The sequence below is a fragment of the Cucurbita pepo genome, chromosome LG15 (assembly GCF_002806865.2).
Source record: "Cucurbita pepo subsp. pepo cultivar mu-cu-16 chromosome LG15, ASM280686v2, whole genome shotgun sequence".
Taxonomy (NCBI): domain Eukaryota; kingdom Viridiplantae; phylum Streptophyta; class Magnoliopsida; order Cucurbitales; family Cucurbitaceae; genus Cucurbita; species Cucurbita pepo.
Genome location: NC_036652.1, coordinates 3,890,487 through 3,896,210, shown reverse-complemented (window position 1 = coordinate 3,896,210; position 5,724 = coordinate 3,890,487).

Here is a 5,724-nt window from a genome sequence, read left to right as displayed (position 1 = left end):
TTTTTTTTTTTTTTTTTTTTTTTTTTTTTTTTTTTTTTTTTTTTTTTGAAATCCAACCAGAGCCTACGAGCAATGTCATCCCTTCAGACAAGTCCCAATGTACTGTTGGACACTCAAAGATATAGTTTCATGAAGACCTCAAAAGTAAAGAGGTCGAGAGTGAAGAGAATTTAAGTTTTTGAATAAGTGTAAAATTCAAAGGAATTTGGGGTAACTCCAAATTCCTTCTCTACAATCCCTCTCGTCCCTTCACAAATCTTTTAGTTTCGTGGCATTGAAAGGAGAAGATTTGATAAAGAAGTCGAGAGTTGAGGTGCTCTAAATTGGGTTACCAAAAGAAACTCAAAATCGCATGGAAAATGGGTACGAAGCCGAGAATAAAAATCGTAAAATTGAAGGCAAACATACAAAGTCGTTCTTCCAAAGCTTATTCTAATGTTTGAGGTAAAGATAAGGAAGATGTTTCATGAAGGAATCAAGGCCTAAAGATGTATGAAACGTCCCAACCAAGAATTTTTCTCCAATGAGGACAATGTATTTCGACGACGTTCAATTGTTTATATCTTATACTATAGTCCACGAAAATGTATTAATTCAATTTCTAACTCTTCCAGATAACTTGATCTTTAAGTTTGATGAAGAAATCAAGGGGAGAAAACTACTACACTAGGCTGGAGAGTTGAGTTTAAGAGGGTGATAGAACATGGGTCGTGTCTTCTTCCCCTATGTAGACGAAGAAGATGATAATGTGGGTCGGTTCAAAGTCTAATTTTAGACTCTCCCTCGATTTTTCTCAATATTGGACCCCTTCTAGACCAAATCTTATGAGATTATTGATAGTTCTAGAAATTAGACTCAAAGATGGATCTACAAAGAAAATTTTGAGTAATTCAGATTCTCGAACCTCAAAAGTTGAAGACACGAACATCAACAAGGTAAATAGTCAATATGAACATCAACACGGTAATAGGTTAGTTATATAATTTATATGCAATGTTTGTTCCTAATTAATTTATCCATTTAGATGTGTAAGAATTTTCATTACAAATTTAACAATTTTGTTTCATAAGATCTCATTTTATAATCATCAAAGTTTTCTTTTTTAAAGTTTATGCTCTCTTTCTTACAATTTGTTTGTTAAATATATACTTTTTTAAATAAATAATTGAATTCCAAAACAAAAATAATTATTTAAAACTATTTTTTTTCTTGAAAATTGTATATGGGAGACATGTAATGTCAACGTGAACTTAGTTAGTAGTAATTGACTAATGAAAAAAATACACATCACTCATATGCTTATTATTATTTTTTTTTTATCCCCTATAATTTTACCAAGAAAATTATTCAAATAAATATGCTCAGTTGGTTAGAACGTGTGGCTGTTAATCACAAATACAAATAAGAATTAGCTCCTGAGCACCAATAGGAGATCACCAACACATAAGAACCTTGGTTCTTGACTCGACTCGTTCCTACATTTGTAATTTTATAATACACGTGTCATATCAATGCTAGCTTGTCCTACCGATCTCTACAAGTATTACACTTACTTGCCTAAAATCCATGTTAGAAGCTCCAAAATTTCTATAATCTCTCTCTCACGTGTTGTCACCTGCACATTTGACTCCTTCGTCAAAATTTATAGACTTTCAAATCAATTTACTATTCTTTTAAATTTTTTTTTGAATTTTCGTAACTTTCTCTATCAACTCGACTCGACTTAACTTGGTTTCTTACAATAATTGTAGACTTTGAATCCATCTTTACTAAGGTATTTTTTTTCATAATTTTTAATCAATCACAGCAATTCATAAGACTTATTTTTGCATAAAATAATTACGTTACAATAATGATAGCGACTCAGGTAAGTAGAAATCTAGGATCATTACAATAAGTCAAGCATGGTTAACATCAATAATGGGTGTTGTTGATTTTGCTAAACTAGTAAAACTATAATATGATATCCATTTTTGTAATTCTAGATATTTTTCTCATAAATACAATTGTACTAGGATTGGGACATTTTTCTTATGATAAGCACAAAATATTCCCAAACTAATCACTAAAGCTACATAAGAATACACACAAATATTTTAATAACGGGGTTAGAACAAGTGTTGCACAATGCGTCAGGCTTAGTGGAGGATATGTGTCAGGCAAGGAGAGGAGATGCACATCAGCGCTTACAAGGACACGTGCCACCGTTGTAGAGGGGGACCCAAGACTACAATTCGTTCTAACTCAACCCGACCGTTTGAATCCAACCCATTCGTGATCTAAAACTCTACGTCAGATCTAGGAGCTGTGACCCAACTTGATCCCTGTTGCACTAATGAGAACGTGCCATGTGTCATGAGTGTAAAGCGAGTTTCCTCCGAGGCACGCGTTTTTACTAGTGCATGAGCAATGCGCATGGGTAACTTCTTCTACGCATGAGAGGTGCATGGACCTACCAAATAAATTTTTAAAAAATTAGAGCCCCTAACACGCGAAAAAGCTAGCTCAGGAAGACAAGCGTCATCCATGCATGCTATGCTAGCATGCGAGCATAATTTGCCTTAGGTGGTATGAATATGCATGATTAGACCTCAAAATTAAATTTGGATGAGATGTTATGTATGTTATAGAAAATTACTTAAATTACAGTAGGATGAGAATTTAAGTTGCATGCCTATTTTAATTATTTTCACTATGTAAGAAAAGAGGATGTGATGTTGCGATCTATTCTCCAAGTGATTGATGGATGTTATCTCCCTGTTGAGTTTGCATGAATGTTTAGATTATGTTTTCTGTGCTTTAAACGATAGGAATATCTCCCTAACAAAGCATACATGAGTGAATCAAGTTAAGATTAGGGCACTAGAATTAGAGCGATTTTCACATTGATCTAGGACAGTACGTTTTCAGTAGACCGAACACCCTAGGATCGTGAGTAGTGATCAGTGGTCTAGACCTGAGTGCACCCAGAAATTATATTAGCCCTGAGGAGCTAACCTCAAGTGTTCTAGAAACGTGAGATGAGGACTAAACCATCAAGATGCCCCTAAGAACATAGTAAACCTCCCCGACTTCTATGAATGATTAAGAAAGTTTAACATGCTTACTAGCAGTGTGAATGATATCATTAGAACCTGAGGTTACTTGAATTACTAATGTGTGTAGGGTCAGATCAAGAATAACGTGCAATTCAATAAACCAGTCTAGAGGAGGGACTTGAGACTACATGGATAGTTAGCTTAAGACGAGAAATTCTATGGAATGTAAAATGGATTAAAGTTGTAGCCGCATTTCCATAAATTACTATGAGTGAAAGAGTGAGTGATTGAATGGTTGATAAGGAGAATATATTTTGAAGAGGAAGGCTCTATATATAAAATCTAATCTGCAGAAAATAGGGTAACAAACCAGTAAATCAAATCAAAGCTAAATCAACTCCTAATAAGTAGATTTAATCACAAACTAAATGACAACCATCTAAACAAACACGTTATTTTTAACCCTCCTTGTTTAGATGCTGCAAACTTCAAGCTTTTTCTTGAACACCCATCTTACTTCAGTTATCTTTCTATTTAGAGGTCGATCAACCAACTCCCAGGTTTTGTCTTGCTCGATCACTTAAAGCTCCTCCTCTAACAGGTGTATCATCAAACAAAGCATCTTGTCGTTCATCTTCAGACTCTTCTAACATGCTACCAAAGATTAAATTGTTTGGTGCATTAGAAATCTGATTCACCTTCGTCAGTTCTTCCCAATTCCATTGCTCATTTCCAGCAAAATGAACATCTCGGCTCACAATAATATGACTAGTGTGTGGTTGAAAAACTCTATAAGCTTTGGATATAGTGCTATACCCAACAGAGATGCCAGCTTTTGCCTTTTTGTCAAGCTTATCACGCTTGACCTGTGAAATGTAAGTGAAGCAAAGACACCCAAAAACTCTAATGAACTTTAAAGAAGTTTGTAACCATACCAAACTTCAAATGGTGTCAGGTCCTTCACAGCTTTTGTTGAAATTCGATTTTGCAAGCACACAATAGTGTTTACTGCTTTTCCCCAAAAACGTTTTGGAAGATCTTTCTCATGAAACATGCATCTCGTCATCTCCATTATGAATCTATTCCTCCTTTCACTGACGTCATTTCGTTGAGGAGTGTATAGTGTTGTCAATTGATGTTCAACTCCAGCCTCTTCACAAAACCTGTTAAAATTTTCTGAAGTGTACTCCTTGCGATTATCTGATCTTATAGTCTGAATCAAGCATGCACTTTCATTCTCAACTCTGGCTTTGGATTTCCAAAATACACCCGCAACTTCTGACTTTTGCTTCAGCAAGAAGATCCAACACATTCTTGTTAGATCATCAATACAAACAATGTAATAAATATTACCACTTAGTGATGGTGTTCGCTGAGGACCACAAATATCAGTATGAACCAGTTGCAGCTTTTTCGAGGCTCTCCATGCCTTTTCAGGAAAGGGTTGCCTATGTTGCTTCCCAAAATTACAAGTGTTGGGTTTTATGTCCTANTTTTCAGGAAAGGGTTGCCTATGTTGCTTCCCAAAATTACAAGTGTTGGGTTTTATGTCCTAAAATAAAAAAAAAAAAAAAAAAAAAAAAAAAAAAAAAAAAAAAAAAAAAAAAAAAAACTTAATCTGAACCGTTCACATTAATATTTAATACATCAACTATATTAAACATAAAAGCTAAAAGTAGGTTTATTGTATCACACTTCCATCTTGGCTAACAATCCCCCGGTTATCCCCCGACTATAACTCCGAATCATTTTTTAGTATAAACGATGCACAAGTCACCTTTTGATCTTCGGGACAGTTCATTATAACGACTCGAAATTTTCTACTTGATTTAAGGTCGTGACTGTATACATATCATAAATATTGAATGCGAAAATACTACATTTAAACTTTCATGAATCATAACCTTCAACTTAAAACACAGCCATGGACTTACGTGTTTCGAAAACAACTTTAAAAAACAACACAATAAAAGGCTAAATAAAATAAATGAACATTTAAATTAAAAACATCCTATCCTAGTCTAAGTCTAAGAAATAGTTTATGATTGAATCATTAACAAATGGTTCATTAGAGAATCAGTGATACTTANAGTTTCCTTTAGTGTTGATTTTGAGATTTGAACAATGAGGCCCACCCCTCTTACTGGCTCGAGAGAGACTTAGTTTATGATTGAATCATTAACAAATGGTTCATTAGAGAATCAGTGATACTTAGTGAAAGATATAATTAAGGGGTATAACGAACTTTTGACCCAGCTGTAATTACGAAAAAATTATGAATGATTGACTTTTTTGTAATGATTATATCAATTGACACAACTTGTTCTACCATCCATAAAAGTGCAACTCTAAATATATAGTTAACCAATGAAAATTGATTAATTAAGACTTTAATTTAGTTAAAAGAAAAATTTGAAGATACAAATTAAAATTTAATCTAAGAAAATAGAACTAATTTGAAGGGTTGGAATAAATATTTAATATGTTAAATAAATACAAATAGAGAAAAATATATTTAATTTAAAGTGTTTATTTAATATATTAAATATAAAAAGACAAAAAAAAAATTTTAAAAAAAAAAAAAAAAAAACTTAATCTGAACGGTTCACATTAATATTTAATACATCAACTATATTAAACATAAAAGCTAAAAGTAGGTTTATTGTATCACACTTCCATCTTGGCT